The sequence below is a fragment of the Scardinius erythrophthalmus genome, assembly GCF_964197995.2.
Source record: "Scardinius erythrophthalmus genome assembly, chromosome: 1".
NCBI classification, from domain to species: domain Eukaryota; kingdom Metazoa; phylum Chordata; class Actinopteri; order Cypriniformes; family Leuciscidae; genus Scardinius; species Scardinius erythrophthalmus.
Genome location: NC_138221.1, coordinates 59761899 through 59776557, shown reverse-complemented (window position 1 = coordinate 59776557; position 14659 = coordinate 59761899).

Sequence of the window (14659 nt, the reverse complement as noted above, 5' to 3'; positions counted from 1 at the left end):
ATCTAGTGTAAAGGCCTGTTCACACCAGGACGAATTTCGCGCACGATATTCGCCGACGTTTAACGCCTTGTGACTAAACAAAGGGCGCCAATGTGAGTGTGCACACCGACGCGGAAAACTGTTATGGAGTGGTATTAAGCACCATCTAATGTCAGGGAATGAATTTGCATGTTCACTCGGCTCATCGTCAGCGAAAATCGCTTGGCTTGGGTGTGAACACAAAAAACGCGTTGAAAAACGCTGGAGAATAACGCGCGCCGATATTCGTCCCGGTGTGTACGGGCCTTTAGACAGCAAATTAATTTACATCTGTGGCTGATATTATGATTATGATACCCTTAAAACTGCAATAGGAAAGTGAAATATTCAGTGTGTAAAAGAAAGGCAGAGAATTTAACCACAATGTCATGTGCAGATAATTAATATGTGTCCACCGGAGGGTATGGTATGACGTAACATCAGATAAACTTCCTCAGGAACAGTAAGATTTCTCCTCCCCTCCTGCTATACATACCCCCCAAACCATTTAGTTCTAATAAATCATGGCTTATTCTACATACTATTGTTTTTCCTAAGACTAAAATGTCACATTATCTCCAAAGGTCTTGAATCAGACAGCATGAAATATAACTGACAGTAATGTAATGTTGTGACTGAGCTGGAAAACGTTTAGATTCCCACAAACTGCGTGTCAATATCAAGGATGTAACCAAATAGTGAAGATTGGGGAGTCCAGAGGTAAAAGTTTAAGAATTTGTCACTGACAAGCCCATCGAATCTAACATTTGCCCTTCGTCCTCTGGTCAATATACACTAATAGAGAACAATGAGGTGTCATTTTACTCTGGCAATCATTCGATGGCAGAATAAATAGTGAAAAAAACTAATCTATATAGCTGTCATTATGTGACTTGTGAAAGGAATTGGAGAATCAAAATCATGCAGTCAGCTGACATGTGGATCTAACATGTCCTCTCGCATGACAATATAAACAGAGATCCTGGGTCAGCCATCTTTGCTGCTCAGCCTGAGAGAGATGAGTATCATCCACTATCATGGGCTCTGTGTCTGGTTCTGAAGCACTGGCATACTCTGGCTTTTGTTGGAATTAGGAGGACTGCTGGGCCCTTTTGGTCCTCCATACAGCTACACATGATGGGCGACTCGGATGGAGAGTTGGATGAATCACTCAAGGCCGATGGTATCGTATGCAGAGAGATACAGCTGCAGGTTTGGCTCCAGTCCTTGTTGGTGAGGAACGAGCGCTCATTCTATTCACTGTGCGAAATTTCCAATTTCCAGGTGCGAAATTTAAGGGCATAATCAGGGATTGACATTCTTCCTTGTTTCAAATCATACAATTGCTCACCGACTGATGAATCACCAGTTGGTTTACCAAACACTTCCCGGAAATGGGCTTTTAATGACCTTTTCTGACTTATAACAGAGACTTGGAGACATTGTTTAAACTAGATCCTGAGTATATTGCATAAGAATATATTTTCACATACAAAGGGGGTGTTTGCAGCTCTTAGGTGTTTTGCATTGGTTTTCCTTATTTGCATTCCCATTTGTTGAACTGTTGTAGGAAAGCAATATCACACTTGCAAGTGTGCTGTGATTACCTGCGGTGCTGATATATGGCCATAACACACTCTTGCGAGTGTGATATTGCTTTAACAGTAATAACACTAAGATGCTATGTTATGCATGCAGTTTTCAGTTGTTTTAATAATATTGAGTCCAAAAAAAAAAAAAGATTGAGCTGAATTTAAATACAATTTTCTACAGAACCCCTGTAATAAAACTATTTTAGAATGTGATTTTTATTTTATTGTTTCCCCAGTGTGAGATATAGTTTTAGACAAAATTTCCAAAGCACACCAAATGAATCTGTAGTTGGGTTATAACAATCAATTTTCCTTTGCTTTGTGAACCAAGTTACACTCAGGCTTAGACACAGTGACCTGAAATTGATGTAAGGTTTATTAGCAGAATTAGCAGAAACTCAGTGCAGAAACAGGCAAGTGGTGAGTCTTGAGATTTAAAGCAGATGAGATTGGCTTGAGATAACTTGGAGCACTTGTCTTATAGATCCGTGGAACACACACATACACGCGATAAGAACAGACGATAAGACAAGGGATGAGTGGAAGACTACTTGGATGACTGGAGATCATCTTGGATGAGGATCGAAGTAACAGCAGTATCTAGAGAGATCTTCAGGAACATTTAGCAGGCAAGTAGTTTGTAGCATCGGACGAGGCCAGAAAATGTCTGCATTCGAAATCGCATACTTCCCTACTATATAGTAGGCGGAAAAACAGTATGTGACAAATGAAGTATGTCTGTATTTACAGTACTTATAGGTAGGGCTGGGTATCGTTCCAAAAATTTCGATACCAATACCGATACCGATACCTTGATTTCGATACCGGTTCCTGAACGATACTTTTTTCGATACCCATTTTATGAAATCCATTTTAACAAGATTACATAACACATTACCTCAGAAAAACTTTGGTTTTATTTTTTCAGTTGACTCATTCTCCTTAGCCAGTGCACAAAGGAAATGTTTTTTTATAAAGAGCTCATGCTCACCAAAGCTGAATTTGTTTGATCAAAAATACTGTAAAACTTGTAACATTGTGAAATAGTATTACAATTTAAAATCTTATTTGAATTTATTTCAAAATGTAATTTATTCCTGTGATGTCAAAGCTAAATTTTCTAAATCATTACTTCAGTGTCACATGATCCTTCAGAAATATGAAAACAGTTTGCTGCTTAATATTTTGGAAACTATGATACATTTTTTCATGATTCTTTGATGAATAAATAATTAAAAAGAACAGCATTTATTTGAAACAGAAATCCTTTGTAACATTACACATGTTTTAGGGTCTTTTTTGATTACTTTAATGCATCCTTACTGAAAAACAATTCTGACTAACCAACAATTTTTTGAACGGCAGTGTAGCCTACATTCAGTAGGTCATTATTGCAATATAAACACTGTCAGAGTGATCAACAAGGTATCTCTTCATTTACCAGTCGAAGACGAAGCAACTTTCTGCTCTTGTTTACTCTGTGCACTGTCAAGGTTTTCATCATATTTGTCGCGGTACCGGTCTTTGCAGCAATTATTTTCCGCAAATACTGCATCGCGCGCTGTTGGCATCGAGCCTGGAGAAATGTAGCCACACTTTTGATCGACTTATCCACATCTTTAGGGTATTGTGTGTGTGCGCGCGCGCTCGCGTCTCATAGGACTATGTGCGTGGAGAGTTTGTGTGTGTGTGCTCGCGTGAGTCGCGTCTCATTGAGTATGTGCGCGAGTTTGTGTGAGCGCGCGCCTCTCATATGAGTATGTGCGCGGAGATTTCCGCGCGTCTCGTGTGTGTAGAGTTTGCGTGTATGTGCGTGAGCGACTTTAGGTGTGTCGTTGTGCCTTTCATGTATTTGTTTGAGCACTGACGTTGACGAGTTAACCCCTTAGGTATCGAAATCTGGTACCGAAAAACAAGTCATTTTTCGATACTCGATAGTATCGAGGCAATTCGGTCGGTACCTAAAAAGTATCGAACTCGGTACCCAGCCCTACTTATAGGTGTAACGGATGTAGGCCAGTAAGAGCTGTGCGTGTAAACCTCACTCCCCTGGCCTCAAGAGGCATGCTAGTGACTGACTCTAGTGGCAGCGGTCTTTAGCGTTCTTGTTAGCGCACTCGCCACCCACGCCGGAACTCAAGTTCAAATCCCAGCGGAGCGGGTCGAGTAGGACCAGTTAACTTTTTTTAGCGGTCGTGGAGTAATTACTTGGGCAAAATAAGTACCTACTCAAGAGAGAATGCTATTTCAGACGCAGCCTATGACTGGGCGTGCTCTATATAGTGCTGTTGATGAGTTCTTGATGATATCTAGGTGGATGTGATCAGTACTCTGGTGAGTGTGGGCTGCGTTCAGCCCCGACAAAACGTTGCACAACGTTTTTTAAACAGAAACGGTGATGTGTTGAACACACTGTTCTGATGACGCAAGAGTTGCATGGCAGTTGAGAAGGCCATTCTTTGTGTTCTTTGTAAAGAATTTTCGGAGCCTGATGAAGTCAGTATAAATATGTGTTTAATAATACTACAAAATATGCCCAATGTTACAGTTACTGCACGTGCCGCCCAGAACAAAAAAGAACATCCCAATGGAGTGAAGGGATTGCTGAAACTGAAATGGAAGCACACATCATACCTAATTCAGACAATAACACATCTATTTAGCCTCACATACTGACTTTATTTGTAGTTCATACTGTTTTAATACCCTGTATTTTCTTTCTCATTTTTAGGAAAAGCACTTAATTACCATTGTTTATTTCTATACCAAATGTCATACACTTGCAATGAAGCTAAAAATATAAACAACTACATCATTATGTTGATATCCTATATTTTTACAATAAAACTTACGACAAATATGTCTTCTAATATCCTCAGTTGTTGCGTATACCGAGCTGCATCAAACACATTTGTAAATTACTTTCCTTGAACCCATTGTGCGAGTTCACTTTAATACCGCGTGCTTTATACACATGTTGATTGGACTGCAGTTCTGACACACCCACCAAACGAGAGACAACGTTTCTCAAACCCCGTTGCACACCGTTTCCAGGAAACATGACGTTCAACCCGGAAACCGTAGCAAAACGTTGCGCACCGTTTTGAACTTGAACGTGCCCCAGGTGATGGTTAGGTGAGTAAGATCCTGACACACAGCAATTAGAAATTGAATTTGTTTTTATATGAGGTTTTTGTATTTGGGATTTTGGATACCAACCTATTGAATAAAACTATTCCTAGTAGGGGTGTGCATTGGCACTGCCCTAACGATTCGATTCGATTACGATTCACCAGGTAACGATTCGATTCAATTCGATTCTACATGCATTGCGATGCATCAAAATTCTACTGCACACAACAAGGCAAAATTTTCATCAGTCATGAGGCAATACAAGCAGTCAGATATTGAACAACAGATTTTATTGGCTGCTATGTGTGTATTATCACTCTCCTGTATCTTTGACATAAATGTCATTAAATAAAATAAAATTGAATGGTACAGGGTATTGGATATGGCATTTTCAAACCTGAAAAAGAAAGCATAAATTACTGCTTTCAGAGCTTTGAATGAGAAATGTTTCTCTTCTCACTGCTTGAGAACCATTTGAAATTAAATTTCAACTTTATTGTCCAACTCAAGGCCAGAAAATAAACAGTGTAGGGTGTAACGGTTCACAAAATTCATGGTTCGGTTCAATACGATACACTTGTGTCACGGTTCGGTACGTTTTCGATACAGCAAAAAGAAAGAAATGCCAGAGAAATTTCCTTGATTTTTATTTTTTTTAATTCTTTTTTTATTAGAACTAACATCATAAAGTATGACATTTTTTTTTTCTTTGAGCAATGATGGAGCTATAATTGACTCTTCTTATGAGCATATCAAACAAAACATCTCCTTGGAAAAAATTAAATGTGATTTTTTGTGCTTATAATAAACAAATGTTTATTTTAGTTCAGATTAACATTTGAGGGCAGCAATGTTATTCATAATGTCGAAATAAATCTGGCATAACGTTACTTGAAAGCATTATAGCCTGGATATAGTTCATTCATGTCACAATGTTTCTTCATGGTTTCCACGTCAGCGCTGTTTGATCCGTAAATAACGGAGAAATGTGAATGTTTCTCACTAGATCTCACAGCGATGTTATTACTTTAGTGGCAAGTTCAAATGCTTTCTTTACTGGATCTCTTAGCGCTGTGTAGTAGATCGGCTCACGCTGCGTTGGTCCAAACTGATAAACAGTCCGTCACGAGTAGCTCAGTTTCGTTCCGCTTACATTGCGTTTGCCATTTGATGTTGTGGTCGCGCCAGTGTCTACATTATGAGCGCTCTCGCGACGCGCTTACATTTGAAATAACCGTTCGGTTTGAAAATGCGTGCCTTGTACCGAACGGTTTAGTACGAATACGCGTACCGTTCACTGATCTATATCCACGACTTTCCCGAACTCTGACCTTTCCCGTGATCTCTATGGCAACGTAGAACAAGCCGGTAACGAACTTCCGGTTTACGTTAGCCTGAAGATACCGCTATCATAGAGCCTCAACAAGCACAAACAACTTGCTTGGATAATGAGGAGTAGAGCTTAGATCGGGCCCAAAAAAATCAAGCTCGACCCTACCTGAGCCCGTTGTGTCCGAGCCAGCCCGACACATTAACTGTAATTATGAGCCCGAGCCCAATTTTGACCCAATCATTTTTAATACGTGGGCCGTTATAACCAGGGGTGGCGCCAGATATTTTTTTAACGTGTGCTGAGGGGGTGCTAGATATATTACATATAAATACTTTTAATAAATTAGCAAAAATTGGCCACTTAATATTTAATATTCAATTATTTTAATGATCACAATTAAAGTATTAATTGTATTAAATTGCACAAGCACAACATTCGGCATTCAATCAAATATTATTAAAGATTTATTATTATTAATAATGTTATTTCAACACAATATCTCGTTATTTCGACATCATATGTGTGCCGAGTGTGCGTGCAATAAGCAAGATGTGCATTTGTAAATCCAGAGACACGCGTGCATTGATTTTTAATGTGTTTTCTGTAGTGTTTTCTGTCAGTGTCTGCTGCAAAGATGAAGTTGACGATCGCCATCTCCGTAGTGAACGCGCCTATAACCTAGAGAGAAATGCATCTTGGATTACATAATCAGAGAGTGTTTCGTTTAAAGACATTTAAAGCTTTCTTAAGATAGGCTATATTTCTCATGTCTGACCCCACTATGTCTCCCGATGCATCCTATCATGGTGTTCACTTTTCATAATCAACATAGATGGAAAAAATGACATTATAATATTTGAACAAATATGAAACTAAATGGTATTTAATGGCTTCAACAAATATAGTAGCCTAGGCCTACATACTCTCTATCTGTACAAATTGCTGCACATTCAAGTTAATTCTCGAATTAATTTTCAAATTATTGAAAACAATAAACATACCACTTAAAAATATATACAGTTGTACTATAGCGTTACAAGAAACACTCTTTCTGCGTAGAGGGTCCGTTTATATTGGAAACAACTCCCATTCATTAAATCCTTCAGTTTTCGCGTGTTGTTTGTACACCTGACAACGTTACACGTTGAGCCACAAGGAGCCATTGCTTATCTGTCAGCATTACTACTTGTCAGTAATCAGTTTCACCCGTTTGTACCGCGACGCGAGTATCCCCTGTGTGCTATTTTTATTAAGCGTTAGGCTAAACCGGAACTGAGATACCGGCAACAGGAAGTATCGAGTGTCATGGCGACGCCCATTAAGACTCGCAGGAAAGTTGTGGATAGAATGACTGGATAGCTCATGACGTCATAAACAGTGAAGCCACCGCGCCGCCATATTGGTATTCCCTAGTGAGCTCACGCGTTCTATTGAATCAATAGGAAATTTTATGATTTGACTGAGAAAACATTGCCTAACGAGACACAGTTTTTAAATTTAAAGTCTCCCTGTATATTCTCACAACGCAAACATCCTAAGCATTAAATGGGTATTTGTTTAAAGTCGGGAAATTTTTCCTGCTTATTAAAAAAACGGCAATTTCTTTGCAAAAGGAATAAAAAGCTGTACGAGAACACTAGTCAGCCTTCACTGAAGAGCTATCTTCACAGGTAAGAAAACAGTTAGATAATATTAATTAAATAGTGAATGCTACAGACCTATATTTTTGTGAATTGGTGAATATTCAGGTGAATATTGTTTCGTGGCCACGAATTAATAATACCAGCACGTTATCTTGTGGCCACGTTGTAATTCGTTAAACCAAAATGAGGGAGGGAATTAGTTCAACGTGTCCACGATTTATTAAAACGAGGGAACAAATAAGTCGTCGTAACAACGAATTATTTAGATCAGTGCAGGGCGCATAAGAACAAGCAGAGAGAGAGAGAGAGAGAGAGAGAGAGAGAGAGAGAGAGAGAGAGAGAGAGAGCCCCAGCCGCGCGCATGCACTCTCACCGCCTTCAAACAACACGAGCGCTGCAGCCTCGCGCATATCAACATCAATTGACACAATAGTAAAAGGTCGGAAGACCGATTGTGTTTTATAGATTAGTAGTTTGTTCATATAAAGTGTTTGATTAGCAAGTACTTGTTCAGGAAATGCATAATACAAATTGTATGGGTTAATGTAACGGTAAACGGAGTCTGCACGAAGCTCTTTTGAAGCTGTCAAATGGTGTCGCTATTGGACACTTACCGTAATTGTGATTATTGCTGCCCTGAGGTTTATTATAAGCTACTGTTGACTGTTTTATCGTTGTTTTTTGAAGAAGCAGCAGCATTACTCTTGCCTCGGAGAAAACAACACGGGCATAGCGACAATTTTGCATATAAATTATTACTTATAGGGCTTGAATTACAACCTTTGGGCAGTTTTTCTACATCCTTTTGTGAACGTCGTTTTACACTTGTTTACTGCACAGCGGGTCATCTTAAAAGTGCCGTCGGAGCTACCAATCTCTGTATAACGGGCGTTGGAGCCCTCTGCTGGTAGGGAATCGTAAGATGGCCGCTCGAACACTTCCGGTGGCTTCACTGCCTACTGGCAGTTTAGAACGTCATGAGCTATCCAGTCATTATATAGATCAGTGGTACTGTTACTAACGCGTACCGTTACCCCTAAAACAGTGACGTAATCGATTATGGCACTTTGCCGCATCGATGCTGAATCGTGCATGCCCCGCATTGATTATTGTTGACACCACTAATTCCTAGATCCCTCGTTTGAATATCCATGTGTCACGATCCCTGCACTGTCTTGTTTTGTAGGACTTTTATGTTAAAGTGAATTCTTGGTTCCCCATTTGTTTCTGTGTTCACTTCCTGTGTTTGGTTCCTGTTTTGCCTTGTACCTTGTTTGTCACCATAGTTACCCGTATTAGTTCGAATGACATCAGTCACCAACACCTGTCCCTCATTAGCCCCTTGTTAGCCTGTCTATTTAAACCTCTGTGCTTCAGTCGTTGTTTGTCGGGCGTTACTGCTGTTTGTGTATTCCTGTTGTTGTTATCCTGTCATTGTTCACATGCCTACTTTCCAGTGATGGGAAGTTCGGATCATTTTACTGAATCTCTTGTTCGATCTCGTTCATCAAAATGAATGAATCTTTTTTCGAGTCATTTCGTTCATTTAAGGGGCTTTAAATGTTATACTTTTAACTGGCAAATTCCCCGAACACAAAAATGCGAATCTCTGAAGACGATGACGTCATGCACATGCTTATTACATGTTCAGTCTATATTGTTTCATCGCCATCTAATGGTTTGGCAGCTGAATACAGGGTTTTTAGTCGTTTTCGCAGATCCGTGTGAATGGGGATCGGTTTGACAATGGTGTCGTCTGTATGCGGAAAACTCAAAGGAAAAACGTCTCCGTTTTAAGCATTTCATTGTTGTGTAAATGTTACCTCAGTCAAAATTACAGCATTGCCCAAACAGGAGTTGCATATCTGAAAATCAGTAAATGTTATATCTTCAGTACGTTTTATAGTGAGTCACGGTCAAACACAACAATCAATGTAACTCTTGAGTGGCCAATTGCCTCTTTGACTTGAGACTCTTTGACTAGCCTTGTTTTGGTTTCCACTATTTAACATCATTAGCAAATGCTCAGGGCTGCATCATGGGACATGACATTTTACCTGATCATGAACTGCTGTTTAATATGCTCATGCTGTGAGCGTTGCAATCGAGGAAAATCTTTTGATATATACCTTGTTTGAAGAGGTTACACTAATTGGTCGGAACATTGAAAGCACTCAGAGTTTTAGGATTATAAAATCAAACCTACTGTCTAAAATGCAAAAGAAAGAAAGAAAGAAAAATCCACTAAAATAGTAAGTATTAATGGATATTTTATTTTCAACTCCCTTTTAAAATGTATTTTTAATCATTCAAGACAGACATGTAACTCTGAAATGTATGGGTGGGTTGAGTTGATGGGGTAGAAATTCATTGTCTCTGACAGGCTCCTGATACACAAGCACTCTCAGAGTTGTGGTGGAGTGAGAATATGTATTCTCGGCTAAGGATGAATACCTAAGTGTAAGGCCCTCACATTCTCTGAATAAAAACATGCAAAGTCATGAAAAATTAGGCTGGTGATACCTGTGAATAGACTCACTCCTCTCATGTCTTTCCATATCTGTATTGGGCATGGCAAAGTAAGTTATGCATGAACAGTGAGACTACTTTTTAAAAGCTTCTTTAGAATGGAAGTAAAGACAGCATTTAATGAAGGTGAAGGTGAATAGCTGATGAAGATCTCAAGTAATGGTAAGGCAATGTTGCATAAAGCCTGCAAGTAGGGCTAAATGTTGCTGTTGTCAAGGTTAGTGACCATTAAACATTCATTCTCATCAGCAAAAATATGAGAAAGTATAACAGATGGCTTGGAATTAGGTGTTTCTTTAGCTAAGGGACTTTTAGAAATGTAACAATGTAATGTTTTTTTTTTAGGTTATTAACATTCATAAAATGCAATTTGTATTTGCAATTTGTACATGGTAAAATATTTTAATGTGACCTTCATATAACAAAAAGAAACGTTTCTGAAGAGAAAAAGAAAACTTGAAATATCAACCCCTGGGATATAAAATTTAAAGTTGAAGCACCCATAAATGTAAAATAAGACCGAAAAGCATACATTCAAGACAAACTGACTAACTGCGGTATAGGAGTCAGATAGATTTGCTTGAAATAGCCAAGAATATGGCTATATAGAGCCACTGCTTGTGTGTAATGAAAAATGCGTGCATGTCCGTCTTTATTTACAGTTGTTCTCTGTACGTTTCAAATAGCAGAGGAATATCAATATGAGTTTGAGTGTCAGGCCATCTGTACACAGTTTCATCTCTCCTTTCCTTTGGTGGTATGAGATGAACTGTCTTCTGCAATATTATCAGAACAAGTCCAAAATCAATAGACACCTGGGGAGCGTTTTACTGTCCTGAATTCAATCTCAAACAGCAGTAGCATCAGAATCCAGCTCGTTCTCTGTGATATTGAGAAACAGGAATTGTGTGCATTCTATTGTAGAGTCAACCTTTATATGCAAGATAGTTTATATGGCCTCGCTTTATGAAATACATAGTTGTTCATGCCAAGATGTCGGTATGGTATCCGGTATCAACATGGAATCCGACCAATAAAAAATATCACATACAGAGCACCAGAGATGTAAGGAATATGCATTTTTATGTACACTGTAAAAATAAAATAAAAAAAAGGTAAATTGATAGGAATTGTCAGTATATGAGGATTGTAGCTCTGTTCAGGTATACTCTCCATGTTACTGCAGTAAGTGATTAAAACCAAACACTGTTTTTAAGATGGGCTTAATCACTACATTAATGGTGTAATAGTTTTGTGACCTTCTCTTCCTCACGGACATTTCAGTAAATCTCTCACATGCTCATTAACAAAGATTAATATTCCTCTGCAACACAAGGTCATTGGACTGAAAACCCCATAAACAGCACTGCACTCAGTGGATTTATAGCATCCAGCAGTGTGAAACTGTTAAACTTAACAAATGCTGTATGCTCATCATCAACTTAAATGTTCAGAAAATGTTGTACATATTATATTGTATATTATATAATCAGTAGACTTTGTGACACAGGAGAACGTTACGATATATGGACACTCATTAATGAGATATGAAATGTAATTCACAGAGATGAACCTTACTATTTTCCCCAATAGAAAAGAATGACGCGTCTTTGTGAAAAAGAGGTACATATTAGCATGCTTTAAGAGTACTTATTACAGAAATAGTATACTTTACAAGAATATACGTTAGTGTATACTGAAAGTAATGTTTTCAGACACTTAAATTGCATGTTAATTACAATGAAATGAAAATGCATGTTATTACAATAGTTGAACTTAAAGGCCCGTACACACCGGGAACGAATATCGGCGCGCGTTATTCGCCAGCGTTTCTCAACGCGTTTTTTGTGTTCACACCCAAGCGATTTTCACTGACGATGAGCCGAGTGAACATGCAAATTCATTCCCTGACATTAGATGGCGCTTAATACCACTCCATAACAGTTCTCTTTTATCAAGACTTTTGTAGTCGCTGTCGCGTTTGTCATATAGTTCTTTATGTTCCGACACCAACGAGACCAGCAGCTCTACATTCATCTTGCCTTGCATCTTCCTCGTCTTATTTCTTCCTGGCAGTGTTTAGACGCTACTCGGCATATATCTTCTTCGCCGTTACGTATGTGTGCTCGGCAAGACCGTTTTGTGTTTGAGCGCCCCCAAGTTGTGTTTTACTGTAACTTCAGAAGCTCCAGACACGTGAGCAAAAGCGGCAATCTCATTGGTCGGATAGTTTTTGACATGGCGCGTCAAACCAAAAAAAAACGAACCCGAGGCGTTTTTTAAAAAATGACGCTTTTACACGTGGCGTTTTTCGCGTCGGTGTGCACACTCACATTGGCGCCCTTTGTTTAGTTACGAGGCGTTAAACGTCGGCGAATATCGCGCACGAAATTCGTCCCGGTGTGAACAGGCCTTAAGAGTGTTATTTTACCTACTAAGGTTGGACTTAAGTACACCTTTATATAGGTAGTTTTATAATTATTTCTATTGTCTTTGAAATATGATTCACATTACTGCTGAATGTACTGATAAGCATTTATGATAAACTAAAATATAGTTTAATGTCATTTCTATTGAAGCGTGCAATTTATTTAAATATATTTGTAATTACACATTTGTAATGATGAAGTTGAAATTTAGTTCATTTAAAATATCTCAACTTTAAATGTAAAATTAAATAACACACTACAGTCAAAAATCAAGTGTAGCGTTAGTTCTGGCAGGTCATGTTAGTCAAGCTCGCATCAGCTGACTCTCAGCTGATCCACATCTACCTATAGGAATATGACGCCTATCTCTGTATACACATATAAGTTCCTTCAGTATTATCAGCAGCTATCGCGTTTCTCAGGAGCTAATACCCTCCTCCCTGCCAAGCTCCTCCTCTCACCCAGTCAGGATTTGGCATTCTGATTCCCCTTGAATCAGAATAAATTCTCGAATTATGTTGTACTTTAAAATCTTGAATTAAATATATTTGCAAACTTTCATGTTGGTTCTGTTCTGTTTACCCCAAGGGGGGTTGTTGCTGCTCCCTGCTCTTATCCATGATAGGCTGCATGTATGGCGTCATTTTTTAGTCAAATGTTTTGAGCGTGTAAGACATGCTCACGAGCACATTATGTTATTTCACACGCGCAAAAATGAACCTTCAGCTGGCATGATAAAAGTACTCGCGCACAAATTCAACAACCGAGAGGTGTACAGGTAGCTGCGAGCGAGCGCCTGGCATACTCTCATAGGTTAACTCTGCTTGTACAGTGGAATCCTGCTCGCGCGCAGCGGGCTTCTGCTCGCGGAGTGCTGTTTTGCTCGCGCAGTGGATTTCTGCTCGCTCAGCTGATTTCTGTTCGCTCGAGTCTACATGACTTTTGACAATTTGGGGGCGGAAACCAAGGAGGGCACTGACCCTCTTATGATTGGTCACTTTCATCATGGAAAATCTTGGGAAATCCTAACCCCGCCCACCTTCAGACGCAGCGCGAGTCACTCAGCTCGCTCTGCTACTCCGGTTATCTCTGTATATTTTAGACAACGAAATATGTGATAAAACACCTTACTAACTATTTCCGTTTTCATTTAAAGAAATCTTAAACATGATAGCCACACAAATGTGGTTCATGCAACGCGTATTGATTATATTCACTGCACATAACGTTTGCCTATTTATATAAAAAAAAATATATATATATATATATAAAACACAAACCTGCCTCTTTTCGTTTTAAATATAATATAAAAACATTAAACATTTTAATATGGCCCAGGCAATATGTGCATTTGTACTAAACAACAGATTTTGCAGTAAACAACATTACAGTTTTTAAATTTTTAAATACAATTATTAGCCTCCAATTTAAAATGACAAAACTCAACCCAGTCTCTTTTTGTTAAATTTCAGTTTTATCAATATTAGCCATTATAAAAGTATAAGTAAAAGGTATAAGAAGCTATACAAATAAAGCAAACAATTCAGTCAAACACACAAAGTCAGCGCTCTATAAAACCATACAACGGTAATGTTAAATAGCTTATAAAGTTGTGAAACTTCCCCTCAGCCAAAACGATTGGCCAGGGAATAAATTATAGATTCACAAGACCAAAAATCGCCCGTTAAATATACACAAGACGAATTATATCTCATGTTTAACCACTACAGAGACGCCAGCGAAAGCGGCGAACGTCAGAACGACTATAGCCGAGGAAAGGCTGTTCCAGGCGGGGTACATGAGCGCCGAGCGCCCGGTCATCGTTGTATGGTTAGACTAGAGCGCTGACTTTGTATGTTTGACTGAATTGTTTGCTTTATTTGTATATCTTCTTATACCTTTTACTTATACTTTTATCATGGCTAATATTGATAAAACTGAAATTTAACAAAAAGAGACTGGGTTGAGTTTTGTCATTTTAAA